We start from the raw sequence: 17,933 nt of genomic DNA on the forward strand, positions 1-17,933 counted from the left end.
AAAAGGAATAACCATCAGTGTCTAGTCTGGATAGGAAAATTAAATTACGCCTCACCGAAGGTAGAAAAACTGTGTTATGAAGGTCTAAACAATGACCGGTACTCAAAACTAAACGAAAGGTTCCTATGGCTAAAACTTCAGCATTATTCTTGTTTCCCATAAAACTAAATCGCTCACTGGGGTTTGGTGTATAGCTTGTAAGGTATCTCTGCATGGTAATGGAAACATGAACATTAGCACCCGAATCTAGCTACTAAGAGTTAGTAGGAACATTTACAAGGTTTGATTCAAAACATACAGAGGTAAAAGGCTTACCCTTCTTTCCAAACCAAGCCTTATGTTTCGGACACTCGACTTTCATGTGTCCATGTTTTCTACAAAACTAGCATTTGCTACTATTATGTTGAACCTGATTGACTTTCGCAGGCTCCTTTCCTTTCAGTGGTCTAGTTCGTTTCACTTTGCCATAATGATGTTTTAACTTCTTTAGTCAAAAAATTAGCATAGTAATGTCCTTGTTGTTTTAGTCTTGCTTCCTCCTGAACTACCATGCTTGCCAACTCATTCACATTTCATTTATCTTTAATAGAATTATAGTGCATCTTGAATGGACCTAAGATGGCAATGAGATTAGAATAAATTGTACAATAAAAGACTCATATACTTTCATTCCTAGGGTTTGTAATCTAGCAACAATATTTGTCATTTCAAGGATATGCTCTTGCATTCCTTTAGCTCCATCATATTTCATGGTGGTAAGTCTAGTCATCAGTGTTCCTGCTAAAGATTTATCTACAGATCGAAACCTCTCCTCAGCATTTTGCAAACATATTTGGGCATCCTTAGTACTAGGGAGTGAATTTTTTATATTTTCGGCTGTGATCATTCGCATGAACATTAGACTCAACCTGTTTGATCTCTCCCACTGTTTAAATGATTCTCTCTCATCCTTGTTGCTACTCTCAGTGATGGTTTTGGACTTGTAAGGGATGAGTCCAAGTCAAGGACTCCTAAGGTGAATCTAACTCGCTCAACCCACTCAGAAAAATTAGAGCCATTCAAAACATAAACAAATGAAGTTTGTGAATGTAATGATGTGAGGACGCTTACTATAAGAAAATTTTGTCACATAATGCTTTGAGTTAGACACGCATAAACAACAATCAGAACTTCAACAATTATGGATGAACTCGTAGTGTCATCAAGACCCTCATTTGGGAGTAAATCTTGATACACAAAGTGTTCTCACCAGTATTAAATTATGTGAAAAAACTAGTTGTATCATCAGAATACTCCTTTGAAAATAAACTCTGACATACAAATTGTTTCGTCCATCCATACTATGATAGATGAACTAGTACTGTCATCAATACCCTCCTTTGGGAATAGATCTTGATACACAAATTATTTACTCCAACTTTAATTTGATAGATGAACTAGTAGTGTCATCAAGACCCTCATTTGGGAGTAGATCTTGACATACAAATTTTTTCACTCCATCATGTCCATCTTACTATGGAGTCAATTGTTTTTCACCAAATTTTAAGAAAATCTTGTACCTTTGGGTATCCAATATTTTCCTTAATTTTGGTGTAAATCATTTGCTCCATACTGGATAAATAATTATATATGGCATAATAACAATAATTTAAATAAAAGCCAAAATAATTCATACATGTATTTAACAATAAGAACATGCACATAAAAGAAAAAGTAGAATTTCAGTTTTTTTAATTAATAAATAATATTAAAATAATATATTATAATATGTAACACCTCGCTTAATTAATCACTAGATAAACCCTTAAGCATTCTAGATTAGGCTTATAATTTTGGGTTATTACTTACATTATGGTTGATGGTAAGGTTAGCCTTAATTTTGATACTTAGTACCGTTAAGCTAATGATTAGAAAAGCAAGCTCATTAGTGAATTTAGTAAGGCTTTTAGGACCTAAGAGTATTGGCAATGGCCTATCCATTTGCCAATGCAAGTCCAAATTGAAAGTAAACATGAGAAAAAACATCTGCATTGGCCTAGCTAAACTCCTCAAGTTTAACATATTTGCTACAATATATCTTAGCACCTTTCCATATCTGGTGAGGTACTATTCATCATTGAAAATAATATTTTATTATTTCATCTGCCTTCCCTCTTTCTCTCGTTCTTTCTCTTTCTTCATCCCATTTCTCTCGTTTTTCTTTTTCTTCATCCCAAAAGGTGCGAAACACAGAGACCTGCGTCTTCTTCAATCGTCCACGCCCTCTTCTCTCCGTCAATCGTCCACGCCGTCGTCTTCCAGCCCACAAGAGACCTGCGCATTCCTCCCCAAATCTTTCACAACAAAATCACCATTCGGGTATTTCTTACAAACTGATTTCTGATTTGGGTTTCGATTTACATGGATTTCTTACATGGGTTTCAATTTACACTCTCATACGATGTGGAATTTATTCTTTTATTGAGTTGGGTTTTCTTTTATTGTTTTGTTTTTCGTTGTCTTGAAAAAGTTGAACAACTGATCGAAAACCATGCACCTCTCTATCCTGAACAAGGCCTACAATACAGTCTACATTTCCCCAAGTATCTACTTGTTGATGCACGTAAGTTTCATTTTAAAGATCTAGATTATGCATATTTGGTTTAGTTGAAGCGTTCATTGAGTTAGTAACTTGGGTTATCTATTTATCTATTAATTTATTCTATGGGAATTGATTTTGGATTGAGATTTCTATTCAAAGAGCTTTTCTATTTCTAGTGGCTGAAGCAGAAGTTTGGTTAGTTATTCATCTTCTAATTGACTCTTGTAAAGAAAATCTTCTGCAAGTTGTGGTTGGTTTGTTTGAAAATATAGATGAAAAACAAGTACTATAGTTGTGCATGAAAAACAAGTACCAAAGTAGGTTTGTTTGCAAATCCTCTTCTTATAAGTACTAAGCTCTCTATTTAGCTGCCCCATTAGATTATTCATATGCATACTATAGTTGTTTCAGTTTCCATGATTTAGCTACCATTTTATAGTTGTGACATGCTACTTTATGGTATCTAGCTGCCCTTTATGTATGTTGGAGACTTAGGACCACGCATTATCCTTTATGCATGTGAGAACTACTTTGTTGCATTTTGCTAGATACGTGGTGTCAAAATGTTATATTTGTCTTTGTTTATTGGTAAGGAGTGTTATATTATCCTGTTTATGAACTGTGAATGTTAAATTTGTATCACATTGACGTACTTTTCTGAGTTTATTTGATGCTTATCAATTAAGTTATGTTAAGTGAGGGATGCTGCACGAGGTTGGCTACCCAAGTAGAAGAGAAGAGAAGAAACAATTTTTTTTTTTTAGGGGAGGGGGTTCTGTACGAGTAAGGGATTTAAGTGGTATTTTTTTTTGGGCCTTGTTGGTCATTTTCTGAGATGAAGTAAATCTAATACGAGCAATGTTTGTTTCTTCATATGGTTGATACAAGATTTGATTATGCTCATTTTATCACATTATAGTTTTACAATGCTCATCATCTAGTTTTACAATCCTCTTGTCACACTTCTTTTAATTTCATGATGTTAAAAAACCGAGACATGAAGTTAGGATTTCACTTTTAAATATATATATATATATATATATATATGTTGCATTTGTGGAGTTCTATAGTGATGCTATTTGCAAATTCAGTCACTAATAACATCTGTTCAATTAATCTACCTGGGAAGACTCGAGTGTCCTCTTCTTTTCTACTTACATTCATTCATGCATGCTAGACAATACTCAAGACTAATACATCAGAGCACATGCTAGTATAAAACTCCTGCAAGCAAAATGACAATCAGCAACAAGATGTCAATCCATAAGGGTCTGAATTTTAGTGTAGTAGACAGATCAGAAGGTCAGAATTTTAGTAGGTCTGCATTTGTATTTTTTATTCCTTTTCATGAATGAGAATAGAGTTTCGTCTCAAATCCTTGTCTTTTGATTTCCTTTTGATTACACTTGCAATTTTAGGCACATTGCATAAGAAATAGGTTGAGGAAACAAGAATTTTAAGTAAAATATAAATTATTAATAAATATATGAAGTGTATTTGTAAAATATTAAAAAAAAATTGTAAAATAATATTAAAATATATAATATTATATTATTTTTCATTTCAAGAGGCAAAAAGCTTATCTCCCACCATAGGCTAAAGCAGTAACGTAAGGCTCTAATTCACCCAAGATAACATGGCCCGCCCCAAGCAAGTCTCTGTTAGAGAAACTAAGGGGCCATGAAGAAAAAGCCAGAGCTTAGTGATGAGCAAGAGCTTGAAACTCTCCAAGAAACTCTCCAAGAATCGTTCGAGTGATTGGGGCTATGCATGGCTGTCACCGAAGGCCACCAGGCCATTTCGGTGGTTGCTCCTCGCCTCAGATCCTATGCAGACTTGGTCCTGGAGACTCCTCAGCCTATCCCTGAAGTCATGGTACCATTCCGATCTCACAAAATTGTTGATGGAGAGGTCTGTATTATCTTCTCTAAGATGAAGTGGACCGCTCGGCTATACCTTTTCAATACTCTCTAGTATTGAAATTTCTCCGACAAAGACCCTCTCTTGATTCCATAAGAGCATTCATCAAAGCTAGATGGGGTCTATCTAACCAACCGATTGTTTCATCTATGAGTAAGCCGCGGAATGTCTTCGTGCGATTGGCGTTGGAGGAAGATTTTGTTAAGGCTTTTGCTCGTGAGAATTGTGAAATCAATGGAGTACCGTATAGAGTTTTCCATTGGAATACTGAATTCCAAGAAGATCAAGAACCAGTCTGTGTGCCGGTGTGGATCACGCTGCCAGGTCTTCCACCAAACTACTATCATGAGTCTTTCCTTCGTAGCATTACGGCTCCAATTGGAAGATTTCTAAAGCGAGACAATCCCACCCGATGCGCTACTCGTACAGATGGTGCAAGAATCTATTTAGAGATGGATATTTCTAAAGAGCCTATTCAAGCGTTGTGGATTGGTACCCCCAAAACCCCCAAAGTCTTTATCAAAGTATTGAGTTTGAGACATTGCCAGCATACTGTCCAAAGTGTCATGTTCAAGGTCATAACTCCAAGACTTGTAAAGGTGAAGGCAAGAAACGTAATGTGCAGATGAAGGAACCAAAAGAGAAGGCAACGATGGAACAGGTCTGGGTTATCAAGGAAACCAAAGGTGGGAATCTTGTTCAGAAGGGTGAGTCTAGCAAGGTGGAAGAGAGACAGTTGAATGTGGAGGACCTTAATCCAAATGATCAAGTATGGGAGAAATCGGATGCTGACCGTATGAATGGTGTTGACGACAGAGGAATGGAAGCAGTTCCAATATTAGAGCAGGAAGAGGCTGATGGAGAACCGGGTTCCACAATTCAAGTGCCCATTAATCCAGTTATTGACCAGGTGGGGCATGGTAGATCAATGGACGTAGAACTGGAGGTGGTTGATCTTGAGGAGGGGATGTTGGTGGAACCTAAGCCGCTGACGAAAATGCAGGTTTGTGTTCGGGAATAGACCAAGAACGTGTGGCGTCGGGTTCTAAGACTGATATGGCAGGTGTGCAAACTGGGGGCATGCTTGCACCCATTATGGAATTTTTTTCAAACGGAAAATCATGAAGGACGGACGCTGGAGGAGGTCTCTGTTCAGGAAGGAGATGATTCAGTTTATGAGGAGGTTGCGCGTACGAATTATTGCTCAGATGGTCACACTTGCTCAGATTCGGACTCGGAAGGGACATTGGATCACTTAGCTAAAGACAATATTGTGGCTTCGGATTCAGATTCTCAATTGAATAAGAAAAGGAAAGGGAAAGGTATTAAGATAAGAGGTTCTTCCAGGGTCGTAAATAAGCCCGCCCGGCTTAATTTATGAAGTCATCTTTATTGTATTGGAATGCTCGGGGGATAGGTACGTCAAGAAAGCGCCTTAAAAAATTGGTATCAAAATTTCTTCCTAAAATTCTTGTTATTGCTGAGCCAATGGTAAGTAATTCCCGTTTAGATTTGTGGCGTGATTGTTTGCGATCTGATTGTTGTTGCTCTAATGTTGATGACGGAGGTAAGTTATGGATGTTTTGGGTTCAGGAATTAAATCTTGTTGTTGAGTATATGGGTGATCAATTTTTTACAGTTCGTATTGATAATCCTAATGTTGTCCGAATTACTTTTGTATATGCGAAATGCTCCTATTTGGAGCGTAGAAGACTGTGGGATGTTTTGATGGCGGCTAATATTCACCAGTTACCTTGGATGGTGATGGGAGATTTTAATATTATTAGGAATGAATCGGAGCGCAGAGGGGGACGGCCAAGATTAGCTTTGGCTATGGAGGAGTTTAATGATTGGGTGGGTGCTTGTGGTCTTCTTGATATGCCTTTTTGTGGGAATTCTTTTTCCTAGTGTAATGGTCACTCGGGGAGATCTAGGCAATGGGCGAGGCTTGATCGTTGCTTTCTTAATACAGCGGCTCTTGATATTTTTCCGGATGCTAAATTGGAATAGTTATCACGTACCTCTTCTGATCATGCACCGATGTTGATTTTTTTGGAAAATCCGTTTGTTACTTATGGTTATCCTTCTTTTAAATTTCAGCAAATGTGGGTATCTCATGCCCAATTTTTTGACTGTGTTTTGAATTCTTGGAAGGTGGAGGTGGTTGGAGGCTCAAGCTTAAATGTGCTTATGAATAAACTTAAAAGACTTAGAATTGCTTTGCGAGAGTGGAATAAGCACATTTTTGAGAGGACGGAAATTCATATAGCAGAGCTTGAGGCTCGGATAAAGGGTTTGGAGGTCAGTCTGCAATCTGAATATATCAAAGATGTAGAGGATGATCTCGTGGTTTCACAATTGGAGCTTTCAGTTTGGTTGGATAGGGAAGAAAAACGTTTGGCTCAACAAGCTAAACACTGTTGGATTCAAAAGGGAGAAGCGACATCTTCGTTCTTCCGTGCGGTCAGTCGTCGTAATCATAAAGTGGTGAAAGAGATGAAACTTGCAGATGGTACTACTCTTTCCTCACCAGAACAAATCCATGACGGGGCTATTTCTTATTTCTCACAATTCCTGGAGGTTGGTTCTTGCTGGAAAGAGCCGAATCTGGGGGGTTTGGTCATACCTATTATTTCTCAGGGTGAAAATGAATTTCTTTCTCACATTCCTTCAGCCCAGGAAGTTTATGAAGCTCTTTGCTCCATTCCGGAAAATAGTAGTCCAGGTCCTGATGGGTTTGGATCGGGATTCTATCGATCATGTTGGCATATAGTGGGTAATGAGGTTGTTGATGCGGTGTCAGAGTTTTTTCGAGGTAAGAATCTTCCGAGGTTTTTTAATGCTACTTTCTTGGTTTTAATTCCTAAAGTGGATAATCCAACAAGTTTTGATAAGTTTAGGCCAATTAGCCTGTGCAACGTGTTTTACAAAATATGCACTAAAATTATGGTTAATCGTCTTTCCCCCATATTGGCAAAAATTATCTCTCCTGAACAAATAGCTTTTCTTCCGGGTCGAAGCATATTTGAGAATATTAGTATTACACAAGAAATGATTCATTCTATTAACAAGCCGGCTCATGGTGGAAATGTTGTTTTGAAGATTGACATGGCTAAAGCATATGATAGTGTGGACTGGTCTTTTCTTTTGCATGTTCTTAAAGCATTCGGGTTTTCAGAACTTTTTTGCATGTTAATTCAAAAATGCATCACTAATCCTTGGTTCTCTGTGATCATGAATGGGGTTCCCAAGGGTTTTTTCAAAGGAGGTCGTGGGTTGAGACAAGGAGATCCTATCTCTCCTTATTTATTTATTATTGTTGAGGAAATTTTTTCAAGGATGATAAAAAAACAGGTGGAAATGGGTAAGATTACTCCTTTTTACCATCCAAGGGGTACCCCCATTATTTCTCATTTACTCTATGCGAATGATATGGTGTTTTTTTTGTAATGGGGGCAAAAATTCCTTAAGAACTATTTCTGATGTATTGAAGACGTACGAACAATGGTCGGGGCAAGTAGTTAGCAAAAACAAGTCCTCTATATTTTTCTCTTTGCAGATTTCTATTTCTAGACGTCGGGCACTTCTTCGTTTCACGGGTTTTACGGAAGGGACTTTTCCCTTTAAATATTTGGGAGTTCCTATTATTTCAGGAAGATTGAAAATAGCTCATTTTGATGACTTGATTGCTAAAGTTCAATGTAGATTGGAGGGATGGCAAGCCAGAATGTTATCCAGTGGGGCGCGTCTGATTCTCATTAAACATGTGCTTCAAAGTATTCCCGTTTACAGGTTTTCTATCTTAAGGACGCCTAAAGCTGTTATTGAGAAACTTCAAAAAATCATCAGCACATTTTTCTGGGGTGTAAAAGATGGGAAAACTAAGAAAAAATGGCGTTCTTGGGTGGATATTTGTAAGCCTGTCTCGAAAGGTGGGACGGGTATTCGGAGTCTTCAAGATGTGCAAACATCTCTACATATGAGGTTAGCTTGGAATCTTTTGCAAGGTACATCTCTTTGGTCTAATTTTTTTCATGCTAAGTATGTTGGTGATAGACATATTTCTATGGTGGATCCAAAGAAATGGTCTATTTTTTGGAAGATGATTTTGAAAAGTATTCCTTTAGTGCAAGCAAATTCTAAATGGAGAGTTCGAGAGGGTAAGCTTCTTTTTTGGCATGATAAGTGGGTTGATGATGCCCCTCTTAGTTATAATATTCAGATTTCGGGTATGCCAAATCTAAAGTTGGAAGATTGTAAAACTGGGTTGGGTTGGAATATGGAGAATTTTGCTCGGTTGGTTGGGCATCAAAAAGCTGAAGATATTATTATGCAATTGGGTAGGGTTAAACATGGGAAAGATATATTGATATGGCTTCCTAACGATGACGGTAATTTTTCTTCGAAGAGTGCTTGGAATTGTATTCGTTTGAGGGGACCAAATTTCCCTTGGGCAAAATGGGTTTGGCATTCTACTCTTCCAAAAAAAATTTCAATCACGATGTGGAAGGCCATACATGATTGTCTTCCTGTGAATGATAGAATTTGCAGAATTGGTATTCCTATTGTTTCCTGTTGTGATTGTTGTTCCAGTTATACTTATGAAGATCTTAATCATATTCTTGCGGGAGGAGATTTTGCTAAAAAAATTTGGCGTATATGTTCGGTGGTTCATGGAATTCCTTGGGTGGAAGGTTGCTCATGGAGACAGAGGGTGGAGTGTTGGTATAGGAGGGCTAAGAATTCTAATCGTCCTGGTCAACTGTTGGGACTTCTTCCGACAATCATCACTTGGCAGTTATGGGGCCGTCATTGTAAAGCCCGGATGGAAGGAGTAATGGAATCGGTACAACAAGTTTGGTGTTCCATCAAATATTGGGTTTCTTGGATTGCAGTTAAACTAAATAATGTTAATTTGCTCAATCGGCGTGATGAAGGTATTTTAAAATGTTTTAATATGCCGTTAAATGTCATGAGGAAAGAGATTGTCATCCCGGTCAGGTGGAAACAGCCTAAGCAAGGTTGGGTAAAGCTGAATGTTGATGGTTGTTCTCTAGGTAATCCGGGCCCTTCAGGTGCGGGAGGAATCATTCGAACAATTATTCTGAGCTGATGGGTTTACTTCATGGGCTTCGATATATTGGCTTGATGGGTTTTTTATTTGTGGAGATTGAACTAGATTCCTTGTTAGTACTAAATTGGTTGAAGAATCAGATATGTGGCTTATGGTATATGGAAGACTATTGGGATGAAATTCAGAGTCGTCTAGCTAGGATTAATGTTTCATTTGTTCACTGTTATAGAGAATGTAATTCGGTTGCGGATGGTTTAGCTAAAATGGGTGCTAATGGTATTACGGGATCATGGTTGTCTCTTCCTGAGTTGCCTCCTTCTATTAGAGGTAACATTAGGCTGGATAGAGGGGGCCTTCCTTACTTACGTAGAATCCGAAGCAGTTGATAGAAAGCTTTTTTTAGGCTTTTGTATAGTGGTTGAGTTTATTTGGTTTTTTAGGCTTGGGTTTTGGTTTTATTATAATATTTGTAGCCCTCAGGCCTCGGGTTATAACCACGGTTTTCCTCCGCCACAAGTGAGGGTTGATCAATAAAATTAGGGACGGAGTCACAATTGGACATGTGACTTTCGGCTCTTCTAAAAGAAAAAAAAAATTGAAAGCCTAATACACCATATCATTGATTTTTTTAAACTCAAATCATACCCAAAGTGCCCAAATTAAGTTTTGAAAATTAGGTAAGACCATTAACCATCATACTTGAGGTTAGTGCACTTTAAACCATGCTTTGAAGCTTAATTGAGCTTAATTTTTTCTTAAAATTTTTAATTCAAATTAATACTCCCTTAAACCATGATTAGAAAGTGTTGATACCCTAGCTAAACCATCTCACATTTCATTAAGAAAAATGACATAACAAGCTCAAATCATGTTTTAATCTGTTTTGTGCATTGCCCTTTGTAATGCTTGGACTGTTTTCCTCTTTAGCCAAACATTTTTGTAGTTTGTCCTCAAGGATAATATTGTCCTTAAACACCTCTTGAGACCCTCCTAAATCAAGTTTAAGCCTTGGAAGAAATTACTTGTGCAAACCAGTCCAAAGAACCCAATCGGGTGCACCTTGGTTTAGTTTGAGTTGTAGTCATTTGGATTGAATTTGAACCACAACCTATGCCACCTCCTTTGCCACCTGATCTCCAAGGGGTCTTATGACCAATATGAGAGTTTTAACTCAGATTTTCCCACCCAACACTATCCAAAACTAAAACTCAACAAAACCTTGCCAAATTGAAGCAATGTGAACCCGCCAGTTGCAATGGAGGATTGCATGACCTTTTTGTCAACCAAATCATGCCCCACGACTTGACCACCACTTTAGGACCATTTTAGCCATGGTAGGGAAGAAATTATGATGGTTTCAAGCCACTAATTCCCTTGCTCAAAAGGACACAAACTGTAGAAGGCAGTCTGAAAATTTCAGCAAAAAACCTCCATTTCAACACCTTATTTCGGATTGCACTTTCATGATCACTTGGCAACAAACTTTCCACCTTCTACAACCAGCAAAATTCTTCAAAAAGTGACCTTGCTTCTGTACAAATCAGCCATGATTCAAAGGGACTAGTCAAGACAATGATCAAAATCTTCTAAAGGAAAATCAGTTGAACTCGTTAGCACTAGAGGTGTAAACCGGTCGGTCCGGTCCGGTGATGGACCGAATATTTTTGGTCCATCACCGGACCGGACTGACCACCCCATAGGGACCGGACCGGACCGGTAGTTATCGGTCTGGTCAGGTCCGGTCGGTCCATTCGGTCCGACCTATTTTTTTTTAATCAATTAATAAAAAAATTATTTAGAATACTAAATTAAATTAAATGACTTATTAATGTGGATTATGTAACAAACTCAATAAAAAAATATTTTATATGGTCAATGATAATAAATTAAATGAAAATTACATTATTAATTTATATAATTACTATATAATTAACTAATTGATATTATATATTAGTTAATTCATAGAATATTAACAAGTGTTAATAACGTATTTAAAATTTTATATTATTAATAGTGATAGGTTAGATGAAAATATATATATAATATTGTTAATTTATAGAATATTAACAAGTATTAACAACATATTTAAAATTTTATATTGTTAATTGTACAATTATCATATAAATAATATATATAATTTTTTTTTTATTCGGTCGGTCCGGTCCGAGAAATCTCCACCCCGGAACCGGACCAAAGACCGAAATTTATGTAGTGTTTGGACTGAAACCGACTATGCATTTGGTCGGTCCGGTCGGTTTCTTTGGTCCGGACCGACCAGTTTACACCCCTAGTCAGCACCCATAGGTGGTTTTGATGATTTTTCTCTCCTCTCCTCTGCCCACGACTTGGCCAGCCCCCATACTAGTAATGTAGCAACCATAGAAGTGAAATCATAGTGGTTTAGAGTATTGTTTTGACCTACACAAGATGACACAAGTGATGAAGTGCAAATCTGAAAAAATCAGATTCATACACCATCTTCCATCAATCCCCTTGACCAAAGCCAATGTCTCTTTCCCCTTGGCTGCCTATAAAAGGCCCCCTCACTCTCTCATTTCCTCCACACCTCAGCTCCAAGCTTCCTCTTGAGCCTTGAAGAGCACTTCCCCCTTTTAGAGATCGAAAGAGTGAAACCGAGTGAGTTCTTGGTGAGTTCTTGAGTGTTCTTATATAAGACTGTCTAGAGTGCTTGGAAAGCCACGGAATTTATAATTTTTCTTGATTTTGATCTTAGTTAGCAAGCTTTGTTTCTATGTGTATGAAATTTGGATAAGTTTTGGGAAGGTTTTCATGCTTAAATCAAAACCGGGTCAATTAAGGGATGGTTTGGATAATTAAATAATTTTAAGTGAAAATTTAGTTATGGCATGTCTTAAGCATGATTTGATATGATTTATTATTTTTTTAGCATAATTATGGAATTTTTAAATTGTAGTTAGAAGCATGCCTTGGTAGGTTTTGAATCTATCTTGTTTTGATCATCAAGTATGAATCGGTTTTGCATGAAGTAGACATTAAGGATATTGTAGCCATGATTAACTATTGGGATGAACTCTATTATCCAAGAATTAGTCTTTACTATGTCATCAAATATGTTAGTCATCATTTGTGGTTAAAGAAAATTTCATATGCATGCAACCATAGGGACCAATAGTTAAAAATACACTTAGGCATCAACTAAGGTACATGCCACGGGTTGGGACCAATTGGGCAAGTTCCACTTTGATTTTTGAAAGTCTAATTGCATATATGGCTTTATAATGCCAAAAATATGAAGTCTATGAATTTTTATCAAATTTGGAGTTCGTTTGTAATTAGTGAAAGTTTATGACCTTAACGGCAATTTTTGTGAGTCTATGGGTATTTTTGTAAATATTCATTTTTGAAGCCTTTGATTTTGGACCTCACCCATAGAAATATTAATCCTAACTTAGTACGCACTTGATTTACGCAGCTACGACATTACTTTTCAAATTACTCCGGAAGTTTGTAAGTTGGCCTCTAACTTACACCTTGACAGATTATTTATGATTTATTGGTAAGTGTCATTCATGCTTCAATTATCACATTGAATATAAAATCTCATGTTATATACTAAATTGAGTATATTTACATGACATGTGATATTTCTACCATTTTAACATGTTGCATCTACAAATGTGATTTCACATAAAAAAAAACTTGCTATATATGCGCATCATGGAACACATTTTTAACTTAGCATGAAAATAATTTTTGTCATGATTCCAAAGGTTAGGATAGGAAATTATCCTAGTGAAACTCCTCTATTCACTTTGGAGTGTTTAAGAATGGAGTGGCAACTCCTTAAGTTGACAAAGAACGGTCAACGGGCTTTGAATGAGTTCTACTTAAAGAATGCCGAAGTGAAGTCCATGTGTTATGACACCTAATACTAGTGGGTGTACACATTATGATGTTATATTATGTTACCAATGCATTGAGAATGAGTCTATAGACAACGTAGTTTCAACATGAGTTGTACTACGGTCACTGGTAGGTACTCACAGTACACATGGGGAACTGCAACGATACCACACGTTATGATTATAAATTGTTAAAAATGATGAAATGTTATGGTGAAAATATTATCTCTTGACGATTAAAGTAAAATGTTCTCTAAACGAAAATGTGTCTCCGTTTTCTGAAAATGTTAAGAAATCTAGATGGGAGATAAGCGTACATTTTTCTACATTTCATGCACTTCATATTTATCATCCTTCATTTATAATTTATCTTTGTGCAAGTTGGTTGTTAACTTACTGAGATTTCATATAAATCTCACTCCTTGTGGACTCACTATCATTCCACTTGTATTGATGGAAGTTGTGTCAGAATATGAGGATGATGGATTAGATGGAGTACTGAATCCAACGGATTGAGGAGCAGCCTTACCTCGAGAGAAGACTAGATTTGATCATCATGTTTATAACCCTAGTCCTTCATACTTTAGAACGCATGGAGCGATTAATTTAACTTTAAAAACTTTTAATATTTAGTTGTAATAAGTTATGCTACAATTTGTTTTTGAACTTGTGATGATCAGTAATGCATTGAGATGTTTTAGTTATTCTGGCACAAGTTCTGTTTTCACCCTTCTATCCGGTGCGGTTATTGCATACTGCTAGTTGCATATTAGGATACATTGCATATAAACAGTCACGAACGGGGGTATGTAACCTTGTGTTGCATGTCCTAACAATCTAAGTCTTTGTTCCATCCCAAGCGGAGGTTGGGGGCATCACATAATCTGACCGATCCGGGTCTGGACCAGACTTGTCCAATAACCCTGGCCAAAACCCGGTACATTTCATTGGTCAAACATGTGTTGACCTAGGTCAAGTCTACTGTTCAGGCCCGATACCTTCCCTTTCCATTTTTTTCTTCTTCCGGGCTGGGCCACAACAATGGCCTATTTCTTTTCTCTTGGATTGGGCCAAGGCCCACGGCCCAGGCCCTTTACAAGTCAAGATAAACTAGGGTTTCTTCTTCTTCTTCCTTCAAAACTTTCAGCACCGCACGTTGTTGGCCTTTCCAGTGCCGCACGCTGTTGACCTTTCCACAGTTTGGAGCAACCGTGGACGTCGTCGACGAGGGGGACGACAAGTTGTCTCTATCCTCCTTCCGCCGTCAACCCCTTACTCTTCCCCCCACCCCCCCCCCCCCCTTTTTTAACTTGAACGCCATTGCCTGCTGCTGCCAGTGAGCTTTAGAGCCTTCTGCCGCCATCTCAGAGGCATTGCAAAGGAGGTTCAGATCCTCTTCCCTACGCCGACAACCCTTAGCCCGAAGAGCTTCATAGTTGGGCAGGGGCAGCGCAAATTCGGGACTACATAGCCCCTCTGCGCCGCCCCTTTACACTGCCAAGTTACCTGCACGGTGGCACGGCCACCTTACGCTACATGCTGCCAACACACAGCTACTCCAGATTCATGCGACGGTTTCACAATACACAATACACATTTACCCAGCACACGGTAGGCCCTTACCTAGCACATACACATTACAAAATAAAAAATAAATAAAAAGGAAGATAAGAAAAAACTCAAAACTGAAACTCATACATGAATCAATGCATAATTCTTCAGAACACAGAATAGTCAACATCGTAAAATTATTTGTCAGACTAAAAGTACATGGTCTTTTCAATCAACCACAACGTGATAAAATCGATAGAGACACTAAGGTACATATAAAATCAAATAGTCATTTATTTACTGTATATTTTATTGAGATCATAAAATATCTGTAATTTGGCTCTGATACCACATGTTAAATATTCTAACATGAATATTAATAATAGGATCTTCGATATTCTATAATCCATGATAATAAAGAACAACGGTTAAAAGGCGTACCTTTATCCATCACAAATAGATGAAGAATCTCAGCTAACTATGAGAGAAGGATCACCCTAGCAACTTAGCCTCATAAGTGTCTCCCGATAGCTAGAGGCACAATAATGTTCTAGGTGAGAACCCTTAACCCCTCAGTTCTATTTATAAACTTCTTGCCATCAAAAAATCTAAAGACTTTGTTTCCCACTGTGATTAGAAATAGAGTTGTTCTTATCTCACTGTGACTCATCAATTAAGTGATAACAATTGAGCTATCTTAAACCCATTAGGATATGGATGTATGGGACATAGAGTTTAAATAAAACTCTTACAAGAAAATCGAGAGAGGGAAGAGGAGTGAAGGAGGCTCACGGTGTCGTAGCGTGGGTTGGTGGTGCAGAGACAACACCGTGGGTGGAGGCTTGCGGCTTAGAACAACGGAGACTTAGGATTATTGGTGTGAGGAGTACGACGGCCAGGAGTGGGCTTTTTTGGGGATGGCAGCAACGTGGGTTTTTGGTGCACGTACGAGCGGCAAGTGGCTGGGAAACTTACGAAGGAGGAAGGGTCATGCTCAGTTTTTGGGTGCTTGAAACAAGGGCTAGTTTTACGCACAATGGTTTCTGTGTAGTGCAACCTTGGTGGTTGAGACGTGTAGTGCAGGTTGACTCAAAGAGGACCTAATGCTTCCGTTGCTCCTAGTCTAAACCTTAGTTTAGGGGCACCCTTTTCTGAAATACAGTGTGCAACGAAGAACTTCAATGACAAGCAATTGATTGGTGAGGGTGGATTCAGAAAGTCTACAAAGGAACTCTTAAAAATGGTACCAAAGTGGCTGTGAAACGAAGTGATCCACGACAAGGGTCTGAAGGAATTCCAAATGGTGATCATCGTGTTGTCTTATAGTAGTTACCGACATCTTGTTTCTCTGATTGGATATTGCGATGAACGGCGTGAGATAATACTGATTTACGAGTTCATGAAAAAGGGGACTCTCACAGATCACCACTATCATTCAGATAACAACTTTGAGAGATCAACTTTAGTGTTTGAATTATCTTGGGAGCTAAGACTAGAAATCTGCATCGATGCAGCAAAGGGCCTACATTATCTACAAATTGGTCAGGCTGGAGGAATCGTTCACTGTGACGTGAAGTCAACAAACATTCTACTCGATGAATATTATATGGCTAAAGTTGCCGACTTCGGCCTTTCAAAATTAGGCCTTTCCGATCCGGACAACTTCACCATGGGTGTAAAAGGTAGCTTTGATTATCTTGATCCAGAATACCTCACAACTCTACAGTTGACAAAGAAATCTGATGTATACTTCTTTGGAGTTGTACTTCTTGAAGTTCTCTGTGTTAGACCAGCTATCATATAGTAAGGTTGCTACCCGCCTCCGCGTGGGCGGGGTGGTGAGTTTCGTCCCCGCCCCTGGAGTGCGGTAGCGAGGTACCCCATCCCGGCTAATAGGGTGCGGGTGGGGGGGGGGGGTTATCCGTTCTCCCCTTCCCCTACTAGTCCAAAGGCCCAGAAGTTTCTTGGCTGAAATGGGCCAAAAATGGCTCAGAAGCAGCTTCTGGGCCATTTTGGGCCTATAAAATTAGAAGTTTTTAAAAAAAAAAAGTTAAAAAATGAATAAAAGTTAGATGAATAAAAATAATATATACATGATACAAATTTATATAATTAAGACTCTAATAAAGTACTACTACAGACTACAAGTCTATTACCTAATAAACTAATAAATAATGATAATAACTAAGCTATTATAAAAATAAAATGAAAAGTCTAAACAATTACCAAATTACAAACAAAAAAGTATTCAAGAGACAGTATATCAACATTACAAAATCACAAATCAAATACATAATATGTACAACTGACTCAAATTTCAATATTCTAAGAAATTAAGAATCTAAAAATAGAGGCGAGCTGTTTGTGTCTTTGACTGTGACATTTGGGGCGGCCCAGATGGGTAATGTTTTGAGGCTTGAGCACATATTCATATTGCAGTGAAGGTAGACATCATCTGAGTCATCTCATGTGTTGCTACAACAATCAATACTAAAATTAATACTGATGAAATCAAAATGAATATAAATAAATCAAAATAAAAAAATAATTACCAGATGATCCAAATCCAGACTGATCACTACCCTCTTTGTCGGTCTCTTTAAAATCTAAAACATTCGGAACATAAATATCATTTCTCATCGTCCAACTCTGTGTGCATATCAATGTCTCCACAGTTATAGGAGACAATGAACTACATAAATGATCTAATATGCGCCCTCCGGTACTAAAGGCAGACTCCAAGGTAACGGTGCTAATAGGGATGGCCAACATACAACGGGCAATCTCAGGAAGGATGAGATATTTCTTTGATACTGCCTTCCACCATCCTAATATGTCGAAACCATCATCATCTTGAATAAGATCCCCTGACAAATAATTGTCTAACTCTGAAACCACCTCTGTAGATTGACGGACAAGTGTG

The 17,933-nt window shown here is 37.9% G+C and overlaps 1 pseudogene; it reads left to right on the forward strand.

Annotated features, from left to right (window-relative positions):
- Positions 1-9,458: 9,458 nt before the first annotated feature.
- Positions 9,459-16,814, forward strand: LOC121268915 (annotated as a pseudogene).
- Positions 16,815-17,933: the final 1,119 nt, after the last annotated feature.

Source organism: Juglans microcarpa x Juglans regia, chromosome 1D (genome assembly GCF_004785595.1).
Source record: "Juglans microcarpa x Juglans regia isolate MS1-56 chromosome 1D, Jm3101_v1.0, whole genome shotgun sequence".
Lineage (NCBI taxonomy): Eukaryota > Viridiplantae > Streptophyta > Magnoliopsida > Fagales > Juglandaceae > Juglans > Juglans microcarpa x Juglans regia.